At 43.3% G+C, this 16116-nt stretch overlaps 1 protein-coding gene across 1 annotated transcript in view; it reads left to right on the top strand.

Moving 5' to 3' along the window:
* The first annotated feature begins 308 nt into the window (after positions 1-308).
* Positions 309-16116, top strand: part of LOC128691334 (uncharacterized) — a 95349-nt gene continuing 79541 nt past the window's right edge. Inside the window, exon 1 of the mRNA XM_070080507.1 lies at positions 309-444. The gene's annotated coding sequence lies outside the window, so the exon portion shown is untranslated. The remainder of the gene's footprint in view (positions 445-16116) is intronic.

Below are 16116 nucleotides of genomic sequence, written 5' to 3'. Positions count from 1 at the left end.
CACACACGAGGCGAGGCTCACACACGAGGCGGGGCTCACACATGAGGCGGGGCACACACACGGGAGGCGAGGCACACACGGGAGGCGGGGCACACACACGGGAGGCGGGGCACACACACGGGAGGTGGGGCACACACGGGAGGCGGGGCACACACACGGGAGGCGGGGCACACACACGGGAGGTGGGGCACACACGGGAGGCGGGGCACACACACGGGAGGTGGGGCACACACGGGAGGCGAGGCACACACACGAGGCGGGGCACACACACGGGAGGCGGGGTACACACACGAGGCGGGGCACACACACGAGGCGAGACTCACACACGAGGCAGAACATTCCACCAAGAACTGGCCCAGGAGGAGCACTACAGCTGACACTGTCACTGTGACTCTAGTAGTTGTGTGTAGGTCAAGTTGTACCTGGATTTACTACAGTTATCAGGTGTGTTGTGTGTCTTTGTTGTTACATGATCCATCATTTATACTATCAACAAGTGACGTTGAGGTTCTTGTAATATTGTTAAGTGAGATGTGTTGCTTCAATACTGGTTGACTCTGATGTATACTGATATTCTTGCAACAATGTTTTGATAAATTGTGTTGTTTCTCGTCGTCAGTGTTGCATTACCGCGTATTGAGACTGTGACGTCTTTTGCAATAATGTTTTGTGAACTGCATTGTGTGTCATTACACAGTCAGTGAGTGTGAAGTATTCTCCTGTAACTGCGTCATGTCTCATTACATAGTGTTTGTGAAGTATTCTCCTGTAACTGCGTCATGTCTCATTACATAGTGTTTGTGAAGTATTCTCCTGTAACTGCGTCATGTCTCATTACATAGTGTTTATGAAGTATTCTCCTGTAACTGCGTCATGTCTCATTACATAGTGTTTATGAAGTATTCTCCTGTAACTGCGTCATGTCTCATTACATAGTGTTTATGAAGTATTCTCCTGTAACTGCGTCATGTCTCATTACATAGTGTTTATGAAGTATTCTCCTGTAACTGCGTCATGTCTCATTACATAGTGTTTATGAAGTATTCTCCTGTAACTGCGTCATGTCTCATTACATAGTGTTTGTGAAGTATTCTCCTGTAAGATTGTCGCGTCACAACATAAAATAGTGGTTTGGTACTGAATTTCTTAATAATACTTGTTTCATAAGTGAGACAACAAATAAAATGTTGGAATCTAATTGACAATATGTGTAGCATTAAGCATCACACACACACACACACACACACACACACACACACACACACACACACACACACACACACACACACACACACATAGTGAACAGCAGGTTAAGTGTCTATCGGCAAGTGCCTTTGACATGCACTAACACAGTTGTATCATGCACGTGACGTCAATGATGGCTTTCCCACGCACATGAGAAACTCCTTTGTCGTGAATACTGTCAGATAGTATGTATACTTCTTATGTCTGATGGCTTTACTAGATGCACATAGCATATACACACTGCGTGACTGAGACCTTCTTAGTCAGTAACAGAGATGCTCTTAGCTGACCACTGAGAGAGTCAGTCATGGGTCCCCAGGCACGCTGAGGTGTGTGCTTAAATCATACTACACCTGCTGCCACGTTCATCAAGCAGTGAATAAGTACCAGTGTATTATCCAACATTTATGAGTCACGTCCTGGATAGGACCGGAAGGATTTCCCAACGGAAATAAGCCGCACCTGTTTGGATTTCTTGTATAAACCGTAAGGGAATAGATATCAAACACCGGGAGAACCCAGAGTTCAGTGGAACGAAGCAAAATTTTGAAACATAAAGGCATGGAGAAAGTGTAAGTTGTATTGAAGCAGAAGCAGGGATGCCAGCACAAGTATAGGATGTACCGAACACCAGAGACCAGGAAACCTAACAGAGGTGCCACAAATGATTATCTTCTTGTAAGGAAAGTTAAGAAACCATCTGAGATAAACATAGCAGCAGAGGCAAATAAAGAACCAGAGCATTTTCATAGCGACATTAAAAGAAAATTGTAAATAAGAATCAGTTGATTACATTAATTAAAGAAAAAAGAGGACACACAGAGGAAATGATGACAGGAAGGCAAGCAACGAGATAAACTGCAAGGTAACAGACAGGAAGCTCTGTACTACTGACCAGTGACCTCAAGGTAACAGACAGGAAGCTCTGTACTACTGACCAGTGACCTCAAGGTAACAGACAGGAAGCTCTGTACTACTGACCAGTGACCTCAAGGTAACAGACAGGAAGCTCTGTACTACTGACCAGTGACCTCAAGGTAACAGACAGGAAGCTCTGTACTACTGACCAGTGACTTCAAGGTAACAGACAGGAAGCTCTGTACTACTGACCAGTGACCTCAAGGTAACAGACAGGAAGCTCTGTACTACTGACCAGTGACCTCAAGGTAACAGACAGGAAGCTCTGTACTACTGACCAGTGACCTCAAGGTAACAGACAGGAAGCTCTGTACTACTGACCAGTGACCTCAAGGTAACAGACAGGAAGCTCTGTACTACTGACCAGTGACCTCAAGGTAACAGACAGGAAGCTCTGTACTACTGACCAGTGACCTCAAGGTAACAGACAGGAAGCTCTGTACTACTGACCAGTGACCTCAAGGTAACAGACAGGAAGCTCTGTACTACTGACCAGTGACCTCAAGGTAACAGACAGGAAGGTCTGTACTACTGACCAGTGACCTCAAGGTAACAGACAGGAAGCTCTGTACTACTGACCAGTGACTTAACAGACAGGAAGCTCTGAACTACTGACCAGTGACCTCAAGGTAACAGACAGGAAGCTCTGTACTACTGACCAGTGACCTCAAGGTAACAGACAGGAAGCTCTGTACTACTGACCAGTGACCTCACTGACCAGTGACCTCAAGGTAACAGACAGGAAGCTCTGAACTACTGACCAGTGACCTCAAGGTAACAGACAGGAAGCTCTGTACTACTGACCAGTGACCTCAAGGTAACAGACAGGAAGCTCTGTACTACTGACCAGTGACTACAAGGTAACAGACAGGAAGCTCTGTACTACTGACCAGTGACCTCAAGGTAACAGACAGGAAGCTCTGTACTACTGACCAGTGACCTCAAGGTAACAGACAGTAAGCTCTGTACTACTGACCAGTGACTTCAAGGTAACAGACAGGAAGCTCTGTACTACTGACCAGTGACTTCAAGGTAACAGACTGGAAGCTCTGTACTACTGACCAGTGACCTCAAGGTAACAGACAGGAAGCTCTGTACTACTGACCAGTGACCTCAAGGTAACAGACAGGAAGCTCTGTACTACTGACCAGTGACCTCAAGGTAACAGACAGGAAGCTCTGAACTACTGACTAGTGACCTCAAGGTAACAGACAGGAAGCTCTGAACTACTGACCAGTGACCTCAAGGTAACAGACAGGAAGTTCTGAACTACTGACCAGTGACCTCAAGGTAACAGACAGGAAGCTCTGTACTACTGACCAGTGACCTCAAGGTAACAGACAGGAAGCTCTGTACTACTGACCAGTGACCTCACTGTAACAGACAGTAAGCTGTGTACTACTGACCAGTGACCTCAAGGTAACAGACAGGAAGCTCTGTACTACTGACCAGTGACCTCAAGGTAACAGACAGGAAGCTCTGTACTACTGACCAGTGACCTCAAGGTAACAGACAGGAAGCTCTGAACTACTGACCAGTGACCTCAAGGTAACAGACAGGAAGCTCTGAACTACTGACCAGTGACCTCAAGGTAACAGACAGGAAGCTCTGTACTACTGACCAGTGACCTCAAGGTAACAGACAGGAAGCTCTGTACTACTGACCAGTGACCTCAAGGTAACAGACAGGAAGCTCTGAACTACTGACCAGTGACCTCAAGGTAACAGACAGGAAGCTCTGTACTACTGACCAGTGACCTCAAGGTAACAGACAGGAAGCTCTGTACTACTGACCAGTGACCTCACTGTAACAGACAGTAAGCTCTGTACTACTGACCAGTGACCTCACTGTAACAGACAGTAAGCTCTGTACTACTGACCAGTGACACAGTCTTGTGATGCCTTATTGTTATGACCAAGGTCATAATGAGATTAATTTATATATGTATTATCCACTTAATATTATACTCGGGGTTTCTTTAATATTAGCTAAATTAAAGATTCCACTAGTTTATAATATTATCTGATTTAGTAATATACCCGGCTATGATGTGTATATATATATTTATGTATTTTGAGTAATGTGTTGGGTAGGTAGGTAACAGCTGGCTAAGAGTTGAAACAAGGTATGCCCTTGGAGGGTAGTTTAGCCTAATATTCCCTCTCTCCTTTGGCGAGTTGATGTCGTGTAGGAATTAACTGTGTTAATTCAGTTCACTCTCTCTGCTGACTCAGTGTACATTGACTGAGCTACCCCTCCAGTACTCCACCTTATTCTCACTTGGATAGAGAATTGTGTTGTAGAAACTCCTGAACCAGCTTGAGGTTTATTCTGAAGTGAAGTCTGCGGACAGTTATATATTGTTACCCTCAGTTTACGATGTGACGACCTGTGTCAAGCTTAGAACTTTGTGATATATTCCTTATGCCAGGGAGTTACTCAGGGAAAGTGTTACTTCTCAATATATGTACTTGTGTACAAGTAATGTCGCTATTGAGAGCAGTAATATTCCTCTGATCATTAACAAGTGTAGTGACCATATTGACATCATAGACCCCCTCTCCAGAGGGGGTCTATGATGAGAAGTGTGGGAGTGTGTTGGTGAGAAGTGTGGGAGTGTGTTGGTGAGAAGTGTGGGAGTGTGCTGGTGAGAAGTGTGGGAGTGTGTTGATGAGAAGTGTGGGAGTGTGTTGGTGAGAAGTGTGGGAGTGTGTTGGTGAGAAGTGTGGGAGTGTGTTGGTGAGAAGTGTGGGAGTGTGTTGGTGAGAAGTGTGGGAGTGTGCTGGTGAGAAGTGTGGGAGTGTGTTGGTGAGAAGTGTGGGAGTGTGCTGGTGAGAAGTGTGGGAGTGTGTTGGTGAGAAGTGTGGGAGTGTGTTGGTGAGAAGTGTGGGAGTGTGTTGGTGAGAAGTGTGGGAGTGTGTTGGTGAGAAGTGTGGGAGTGTGTTGGTGAGAAGTGTGGGAGTGTGCTGGTGAGAAGTGTGGGAGTGTGCTGGTGAGAAGTGTGGGAGTGTGCTGGTGAGAAGTGTGGGAGTGTGTTGGTGAGAAGTGTGGGAGTGTGTTGGTGAGAAGTGTGGGAGTGTGTTGGTGAGAAGTGTGGGAGTGTGTTGGTGAGAAGTGTGGGAGTGTGTTGGTGAGAAGTGTGGGAGAGTGTTGGTGAGAAGTGTGGGAGTGTGCTGGTGAGAAGTGTGGGAGTGTGTTGGTGAGAAGTGTGGGAGTGTGTTGGTGAGAAGTGTGGGAGTGTGTTGGTGAGAAGTGTGGCAGTGTGTTGGTGAGAAGTGTGGCAGTGTGTTGGTGAGAAGTGTGGCAGTGTGTTGGTGAGAAGTGTGGGAGTGTGTTGGTGAGAAGTGTGGGAGTGTGTTGGTGAGAAGTGTGGGAGTGTGTTGGTGAGAAGTGTGGGAGTGTGCTGGTGAGAAGTGTGGGAGTGTGTTGGTGAGAAGTGTGGGAGTGTGTTGGTGAGAAGTGTGGGAGTGTGTTGGTGAGAAGTGTGGGAGTGTGTTGGTGAGAAGTGTGGGAGTGTGCTGGTGAGAAGTGTGGGAGTGTGTTGGTGAGAAGTGTGGGAGTGTGCTGGTGAGAAGTGTGGGAGTGTGTTGGTGAGAAGTGTGGGAGTGTGTTGGTGAGAAGTGTGGGAGTGTGTTGGTGAGAAGTGTGGGAGTGTGTTGGTGAGAAGTGTGGGAGTGTGTTGGTGAGAAGTGTGGGAGTGTGCTGGTGAGAAGTGTGGGAGTGTGCTGGTGAGAAGTGTGGGAGTGTGCTGGTGAGAAGTGTGGGAGTGTGTTGGTGAGAAGTGTGGGAGTGTGTTGGTGAGAAGTGTGGGAGTGTGTTGGTGAGAAGTGTGGGAGTGTGTTGGTGAGAAGTGTGGGAGTGTGTTGGTGAGAAGTGTGGGAGAGTGTTGGTGAGAAGTGTGGGAGTGTGCTGGTGAGAAGTGTGGCAGTGTGTTGGTGAGAAGTGTGGGAGTGTGTTGGTGAGAAGTGTGGGAGTGTGTTGGTGAGAAGTGTGGGAGTGTGTTGGTGAGAAGTGTGGGAGTGTGTTGGTGAGAAGTGTGGGAGTGTGTTGGTGAGAAGTGTGGGAGTGTGTTGGTGAGAAGTGTGGGAGTGTGTTGGTGAGAAGTGTGGGAGTGTGTTGGTGAGAAGTGTGGGAGTGTGCTGGTGAGAAGTGTGGGAGTGTGCTGGTGAGAAGTGTGGGAGTGTGTTGGTGAGAAGTGTGGGAGTGTGTTGGTGAGAAGTGTGGGAGTGTGTTGGTGAGAAGTGTGGGAGTGTGTTGGTGAGAAGTGTGGGAGTGTGTTGGTGAGAAGTGTGGGAGTGTGTTGGTGAGAAGTGTGGGAGTGTGTTGGTGAGAAGTGTGGCAGTGTGTTGGTGAGAAGTGTGGCAGTGTGTTGGTGAGAAGTGTGGGAGTGTGTTGGTGAGAAGTGTGGGAGTGTGTTGGTGAGAAGTGTGGCAGTGTGTTGGTGAGAAGTGTGGGAGTGTGTTGGTGAGAAGTGTGGGAGTGTGTTGGTGAGAAGTGTGGGAGTGTGTTGGTGAGAAGTGTGGGAGTGTGTTGGTGAGAAGTGTGGGAGTGTGTTGGTGAGAAGTGTGGGAGTGTGTTGGTGAGAAGTGTGGCAGTGTGTTGGTGAGAAGTGTGGCAGTGTGTTGGTGAGAAGTGTGGGAGTGTGTTGGTGAGAAGTGTGGGAGTGTGTTGGTGAGAAGTGTGGGAGTGTGTGTTATGTAAGTATATCTTATTACTTTGACAGTAAGGTTCTCACTACATGTTCTAGTGTGGGGTAACTTTTACATAAAGGCCTTATGACTAGGGTAATACATCATGACTGATCATCCTCAGTGTCTCTTATCCTTTCACCAGCGCTCTTCGCAGGTTATTTAAACTACTACTATAAAAATATAACTGTATTCTAAATAGATATGTACAAAATATACAATTACAGCACTCACATATTCAAAACATAAGTCTACACACTCCTTACCTGTTCTCCTACATGGTGCATCTCAGCAACTTTGCCCTTCTCTCTTCATGACTAATCTCTGGGCTAACCAGTGTTTTGACACACTTTAGTCACCCTGGGTATGGTGGCCACAACTTAAGTTATAAAAACTCACCCCTGGAGCACACATAATGCCCAAAAGAAATAGAAGAAGGACCCAGAGGTCCTGCCAGCTTGAAGTCCACCAACAGAGAGAGAGAGAGGGGGGGGAGAGGGAGAGGTAGATGGAGGAGAGGTAGATAGAGGTAGATAGAGGTAGATGGAGGAGCCTAGCTAAGCTCCTCCCACACCCACCAACAAACAAAAGACTGTTGCCAAGCACAATTCTCCAGTTACCACAATTCTACCACACCTTAATTTTACTTTTACAAAAAGAATTACAACTTCATAAACTACTTATTTAAATTGTGTGTTTGTGTGTCTATAGTATAACCTATTATATTGAGAAAAACAGGCTTGACCCATCCGCCTTACAGCCATGAGAGTGATCTGCCCTTATGACATTTAGAGCTGAGTCCCCATTAATTCAATATAATTAGGTATCCAAGAGTAACTTACATAAATACATGTTGGGTCCCATAGCCCCATAACACCCCCACCTCCAGACGAAGTCTCACAAAAGCTAGCCGTGTCCCTCAGGATACGGCTAGTAAAAAGTATATTGCTTAAGTCTGAAGGCGGTAAGCAAGACTACTAGAAATGCTACATATTTCCCAGCACCATAACTACTCTTCACTTTACTGTTATTTACAACAGATTGCAGAATTTTTTAGAAAAGCATTTTAACCATACCCACATACTCAAGGGTGTAACTATTTACAATTTTAGTGGCTTTTCAAACATAATACACAATGCAAGAATTGCACACAATGCCCACTGTGAAAGCCTGCACCAACAGGCCTGTGCCTCTGCTGCGGTAATCCAGCAAGCAACTGGTACTCCAGGGTGGCATCTTCCTGATCAGGAGACGAGAGTAGAGCCAAACCCAGAGCAGTCAGGTGTACACCAGGCAGAAAACTTCACAAAACATGTCAAGGTGTCTCTCACTTGGTGGCCGAACCAAACAGTGAGACTTCCAGTCAACACTCACGATCCTTAACATGGTCAGGCACTCAAGCCCATCTTCCGAGGTTCCACTCCACACAGATCCTCCAAACTTATGAAGAGGAGGCTGACATAGAACATGGAGGGGTCAAAGGGACCACAAAGGCAAATCGTCGGATCGTTTCGTATATAGAGCACACCAAGACACAACATATCACATACCTTCCTGAACGTCTCATGTTACCGAAGGATGTCAACCACTGCCTCAACTCACATTTACATATACACTGACCCTCGTCACACTTTTGGCTCCGACTCGACTCCTTCACAGTCAGATGGCTGGTAGAGAGTACTCAGGCTCGCCGAGAGTTCACCACTGCAAAAACAACAAGGTCAGCACAAGACAAACACTATGTACAAAGTACGCACCATGCACCTGCATGGAACATCTAGGGGGGGCATTAGCAACCACATTCTCTGAGCCTTTTATATATTTAACTTCCAAATTAAAAGGCTGTAGGAACAAAGCCCATTTTAAGAGTCTGATTTTAATCACTATACACAGGAACAGGATGAAGAGATCCTGAGACATGTACAAATGCTGAATAGCCAGCCCCAAAATGAAAATTTTCTTTCCTGTGGCAAAATGTTGACATTTAAACTTAGAAGGTTGTTCATAGATAGTAACAGTTCTGCAACCTCTCGCAGTACAAAAGCAAGCACCAAGACATCTCTTTGCACCCAGGTTGTGTACATCAAGTTTACACAAACACCTTCATGTTCCATCTCACACATAAATTTTAAGCACACAATGAACACAATTTACATTACACACATTAAAATGGTACTGGAACACAGGCCATGGAAATAACATCTTCCTGCCCCATGTTTTAGTTTATTTAAAATGTTTGCAATCCTGTAAACCTTAGTTGTTAAATGTACTTTGTGATAGTCAGTGTTTATGCCACATTTGCGTGTTTCCTTAACACACCTGCTGTCCCTATTCACCTAGCAGTAAGTAGGTACCTGGGTGTTAGTTGACTGGTGTGGGTCGCATTTCGGGCAACCTAAGTTGCCTAACTTGCTCTGCATAACAAGGAGCTTTCTATATACATGGTGACGCAGAAGTCTGAATGCATGGGAAATATTACTAATATTCTGTTTTTTCTCTCGCATTTACCGGAGTTACTGCAGTGTGTTCATATGAATCTTACAAAGAGCGTTGAACTTTGCAACAAGATGATATTATTCATTAAAATTACTCTATAATTATTACAAAAATGCAATTTCGCATATGTGTCCAGACTTTTGGATCACCCTGTAGTATGTCACTGTTGTTAGCTAGGACATGTACATGTACTTGTAGTATATGAAGATATTATTATATTAAATACCTTTCTATTGTGAGGCAGTGTTAGCAGGCACAGTTGTTGATAAACGTTCCTGAACAGCCTCTCGTGGGCAGGAAAAATATATGGCAACCCAGACATAATAAACAGAAGATTAAAGACTATTTTCTCGAATAAATTAGTATAGGTTGTAATGACAGTGGTGAGTGGTTGAGAAAATTAATTACCGGTACGTTCTGTGTATCTATATAAAAGTAGATTTATAAATGTAGACATGAATTACCACTCGGATGTTATATCCAGTGATATACAACATAAAAATTATTTGAAAAGATGACCGAATATATACATCAGTCATATCTACTCAGGTGAAGCATAATTTTGATGTTAGGTATATTTTCACAGCTGCAACTGTGACATTTTACTGTGGCAACGTTTCGCTCTCCAGGAGCTATGTCAAGCCATTACAAACATTACAAGGACACAGTGTTTGACCTTTATTCCTTATGGTTGACTGCTGTATAGCAGGTTGGCACCATACACGAGTTTTCACTTTCAATGTGGGTTATGACCTATCTGCATAACAAGTAGTTTTGTGAAAAATTATTATTATTATTATTATTTTACTATTATTATGTGAGTAAATTACCTGCAGGAGGTTTACAGGGTTTTATCTGAATTATTACCTGCAAGAAATTTGGTTGAGTTAAGTGGGACTTATGTCACAGTAGGTCACTGAACTGCAACTGAACTGCAACTCCTTCGACTGCCCACTTCACCACTTTCACAAAAAGCTAGACCTAACATTAAATTAAAAATTATAATATTAAAACCAGCTACTCTGGTAATTAAGGTTATGTGGACTGTATAATATTAGGCTTGCTGGCTACACATTATATAAATATTATACATAAATTATTAGTGTTATTAGGAAAGAACTCTGCATTAACTCTTCCCATTTAATTATTTTAGATTAATCACACCACAACACCTGCCTAGCTCCTAGACCCTACACTGGCCAGCTAGTGTCTAAATGCAAAAAAATAATGGTGCACTACCGTGTGAGTGATGTTGCATCACTTATTTTCCGTCATACATATGTAATTTTTGAAGTCCCGCCAATTTCCTGTCAGCAATTTTTAGAATATTAATTGAGGCCGATACAACCCGTTGCACACTGCCTCCTGTGTACTAATATAGGTGATTACCCATTGGTTTGAGTTAATCCAGGGTGGGACGGCAGGCCCTGGTGGATTCCTGACTGTTGTATACAAGGGGACCACTAACCTGCCGGTCGTGAAATCCCCCCCCACACACACAGCCTCTACTCTACATAGAAGATATATTTAGACAACAAGGATTCTTAATCGCCATTTCAAAGACTATTAAACAGAAAAGAGAAAGTTTCGTCATATCTGAAGTATTAACGAGATTTATCCTTACAACAATGATCCTCACTATTACATAGCAACCAAAAGTTACATCCGCTACTACTACTACTACTACTGCTGCTACTACTACTATTGCTACTGCTACTACTACTGCTAAAATTGTTACTACTACTATTTCTACTACTATTTTTACTTCTACTATTATTACTACTGCTGTTGTTACTACTGTTACTACTATTTCTGTTATTACTGCTGTTGTCGCCGTCGCCACCATCATTAGCATGGACCAGTCAGGGTGCCTCAGTGCTAATGATTATTTATCTTTTATTAACTTACACCAACACAGACACACACTGGCCTCCACTCCACAACAACAGATATTACAGCCGGCAAATAAAATCCCCCTAAATTCCATTAATATAAGGACATTTATATTTGCAAACATACAGGGTCTAAAGCCGTCAACAAACAACAAAATTCCTTACATCAAGGGACTGCTCATGGAGTCAAATACAATGTTTGCAGCATTCACAGAGACCCACATAAAGGATCATTATGACAATGAAATATGGATCCCAGGTTATAACCTATTCCGATACGACAGACTAAACAGGCAACATGACGGGGAAAGGGTTGGCCTGTATGTCACAGAGTCGCTCATTTGCTCAGAACTACTAAACACTTCAAATGATGTAGTTGAAGTTTAGGCGGTAAGGATCGAAAACTAAAACACCAGCTCAGTCATGAGGGTGTCTTCACAAAATTCAACTTCAATAACAAACATGCATTGGGAACAAATCAGCCATGTCCTAAATGAAACAAGATGGGAAGATATCAGATATAAACAAAACAGCTCCGAACCTTTGCCTAGAAAAAATAAACTATGTGGGTCTTGAGATCTGTTCAAGGCACATTCCATTAAGAAAAATAACGAGAAGATGTAAACTAGAAAGAGAGAGACGTTCCCTATACAGATGAAGGTGAAGAGTCACAGAGCTGCTGAGTGGGGTCAATATATCTGAAATACGAAGAGAGGCACTAGTCAATGAAATTGCAAATATCGAACTTAAGCTGATGGAATCTTACAGGAGACAAGAATCGCAGGAAAACCTAAAAGCCGTAAAGGAAATTGAAAAAAAAATATACTACTTCTCTTATGCCAAATCTAAGGAAAAGCAACATCCAGTATTGGTCCCTGCTTAGGCGGGATGGGACATACACAGATGATAGCCAAAAAATGAGTGAAATACTAAAGTCCCGATACGACTCAGTGTTCACTGAGGCGCTAGCCAGACTAATGGTCGAGAATCCAAATGAATTCTTTATGAACTAGACCCATAATTTAGTCATCTCAAAAATCTCGGATATTATCCTAACACCACAAGACTCTGAAAAGGCAATAAATGACATGTCCATGCACTCTGCCCCAGGCCCAGACTCATGAAACTCCGTATTCATCAAGAACTGCAAGAACCCCCTGTTACGTGCCTTCAGCATTCTATGGAGAGGGAGCACGGACACAGGGGTCATCCCACACACACTAAAAACATTAGACTTAGCCTCACTCTAAAAACGTGGCAGTAAAGCAATTGCAAAGAACTATGTGCCGATAGTACTAACTTCGCATATCATAAAAATCCTTGAGAGGGTTCTAAGAAGCAAGATCGCCAACCACCTAGATACCCATCAGTTACACAACCCAGGACAACACGGGTTTAGAGCAGGTCTCTCCTGCCTGTCCCAGCTACTGGACCACTATGACGAGGTCCTGGTTGCTGTAGAGGATAAACAAAACACAGAAGTAGTATACACAGACTTTGTATAAGCTTTCGATAAGTGTGACCATGGTGTAATATTGCACAAAATGCGTGATAAAGGAATAACAGATAGAACACAAAGAGTATTCGTAAACAGAATAAAGTCTGAGGGAGCTTCGGCGAAAACTGTTCCACGAGGCACAGTACTCGCTCCCATTCTATTCCTCATCCTCATATCTGACATAGACAGAGGTGTATGCCACAGCTCCGTGTCTTCCTTTTACAGATGACACCCGAACTGCCATGACAGTGACCTCCATCGGAAAGACACTGCAAGACTCCGCGCGGACATCAACAAATTCTTCAAATGGGTCACTCAAAACAATATGAACTTCAATGAAAAGAAATTTCAACTACCCAGATATGGAAAACTGGAGGAAATTAAAAGTGTATCAGGGTATACATCAAATTCTAACCATACAATAGAGCAAAAATGTAATGTGAAGGACCTGGGAGCCATAATGTCAGAGGATCTCACCTTCAAAGACCACAACAATGTATCTACCGCATCTGCCAGGAAAATGATAGGATGGATAATAAGAACCTTCAAAATTAGTGATACCAAGCCCATCTTGATTCTCTTCAAATCGCTTTCTCTTTCTAGGCTTGAATACTGCTGTACACTAATGGCCCCCTTCAAGGCTGGCGAAATTGCTGAGCTGGAGAGCATACAAAGAACTTTCACGGCACTATAAGGTACCTAAATTACTGGGAACGGTTTTATTTACTTGATTTGTATTCCCTGGAATGCAGGCGAGAGAGATATATGATAATATACACTTGGTAAATCCTAGACTAGAGGGACTAGTACCAAACTTACACACGAAAATCACTCCCTATGAAAGCAAAACACTGGGCAGGAGATGCAACATTCCTCCAATGAAAAGCAGGGGCGCCACGAGTACGCTGAGAGACAGCACAAAACGTGCACGGGGCCCAAGACTGTTCAACTGCCTCCCAGCATACATAAGGGGAATTATCAATAAACACCTGGCTGTGTTCAAAAAGGCACTGGACCTAAAGTCAGTACCTAACCAGCCGGGCTGTGGTTCGTACGTCAGTTTATGTACGGCCAGCAGTAACAGCCTAGCTGAACATACACTGATCCACCACGAGGCCTGGTCTTAGACCTAGCCGCGGGGGCGTTGACCCCCGAAAGTCTCTCCTGGTATACTCCAGGTATATGTATCGTCTGTGTCCTTGTATTGTTTGTAACAACTTTGCAGAGTTTCAGAGAGCGGAAAGTTACTGCAGTAAAATGTCACAATAGTTAAACATGTGTGTTTGTATCTAACAAGTGAATTGTGGGATGCGCCTCTTACCACTGTCGCCAAGCGCATTCCCACCTTATTTCTGAACATCTTAAGAGTGACTTTCATGCAACCAGAAAGGCACAAAAACCAGGATTATTGCTTCCTGTTAACAGCGTTGGTTATTTATGTGTGATTTATGAGTTATTTCACCTTGCATCTGTGATTTATGAGTTATATCACCTTGCATCTGTGATTTATGAGTTATGTCACCTTGCAGCTGTGATTTATGAGTTATGTCACCTTGCATCTGTGATTTATGAGTTATGTCACCTTGCAGCTGTGATTTATGAGTTATGTCACCTTGCATCTGTGATTTATGAGTTATGTCACCTTGCAGCTGTGATTTATGAGTTATATCACCTTGCATCTGTGATTTATGAGTTATGTCACCTTGCAGCTGTGATTTATGAGTTATATCACCTTGCATCTGTGATTTATGAGTTATGTCACCTTGCAGCTGTGATTTATGAGTTAAGTCACCTTGCATCTGTGATTTATGAGTTATGTCACCTTGCAGCTGTGATTTATGAGTTAAGTCACCTTGCAGCTGTGATTTATGAGTTATGTCACCTGGAAGCCGTGATTTATGAGTTATATCACCTTGCAGCTGTGATTTATGAGTTATGTCACCTTGCAGCTGTGATTTATGAGTTATGTCACCTTGCAGCTGTGATTTATGAGTTATGTCACCTTGCAGCTGTGATTTATGAGTTATGTCACCTTGCAGCTGTGATTTATGAGTTATGTCACGTGGAAGCCGTGATTTATGAGTTAAGTCACCTTGCAGCTGTGATTTATGAGTTATGTCACATGGAAGCCGTGATTTATGAGTTAAGTCACCTTGCAGCTGTGATTTATGAGTTATGTCACTTGGAAGCCGTGATTTATGAGTTATATCACCTTGCAGCTGTGATTTATGAGTTATGTCACATGGAAGCCGTGATTTATGAGTTATGTCACCTGGAAGCTGTGATTTATGAGTTATGTCACCTGGAAGCCGTGATTTATGAGTTATGTCACCTGGAAGCCGTGATTTATGAGTTATGTCACCTGGAAGCCGTGATTTATGAGTTATGTCACCTGGAAGCCGTGATTTATGAGTTATGTCACCTGGAAGCCGTGATTTATGAGTTATGTCACCTGGAAGCCGTGATTTATGAGTTATGTCACCTTGCAGCAGTGATTTATGAGTTATGTCACCTGGAAGCCGTGATTTATGAGTTATGTCACCTGGAAGCCGTGATTTATGAGTTATGTCACCTGGAAGCCGTGATTTATGAGTTATGTCACCTGGAAGCCGTGATTTATGAGTTATGTCACCTGGAAGCCGTGATTTATGAGTTATGTCACCTGGAAGCCGTGATTTATGAGTTATGTCACCTGGAAGCCGTGATTTATGAGTTATGTCACCTGGAAGCCGTGATTTATGAGTTATGTCACCTGGAAGCCGTGATTTATGAGTCATGTCACCTTGCAGCTGTGATTTCGACATTAGCGGCTATTTATTAAGGTTTATTTGAATGTCAGCAAAGGCCTAAATAGACCTAGAAATAGTTTCTTGGGGTAATTAAGCGACAGACACTCATTTTGGTGCCTATTCCCGGCCTATATCATTCGTAAAATTGACTGAAATCTAGTCTTTTTCACTAGTGTGACTTGAGTGCTATAAATTGGTAGACATTTTCGGTAATTTTAATACAAAAACAAACTGTTAATAGTTTAAAATTTGGTCCTTCAGCTAATTTTAAACTAAATTCAACAATTTCCTTTTTCAAATCAGAGTCGCAGAAAACCATAGGCCTTCCATATATTGATACAATCTTGTCTCTGTCCATTATTAACTTCCGCAGTCTTTTTCTTTATCTCTCGTCTAGAAGACCCCAGTAGTTGTTTACTAGTTAGTTAAACCAGGTATATTTCAGGGGAGGTAAAAGTTGGGAGAGTGAAGCCACTGTGACCACTATTTTAGGTCAATTCTGCTGATAAAATCAACTCTAATATGGTTTCCAGACAAAGATAAAGAGCTAAGAAATTCTCAATTCAACTATCTTATGATCTCCTCACCCT

Source organism: Cherax quadricarinatus, unplaced genomic scaffold, assembly GCF_038502225.1.
Source record: "Cherax quadricarinatus isolate ZL_2023a unplaced genomic scaffold, ASM3850222v1 Contig545, whole genome shotgun sequence".
Lineage (NCBI taxonomy): Eukaryota > Metazoa > Arthropoda > Malacostraca > Decapoda > Parastacidae > Cherax > Cherax quadricarinatus.
This window is presented reverse-complemented; position numbering and strand designations above follow the sequence as displayed.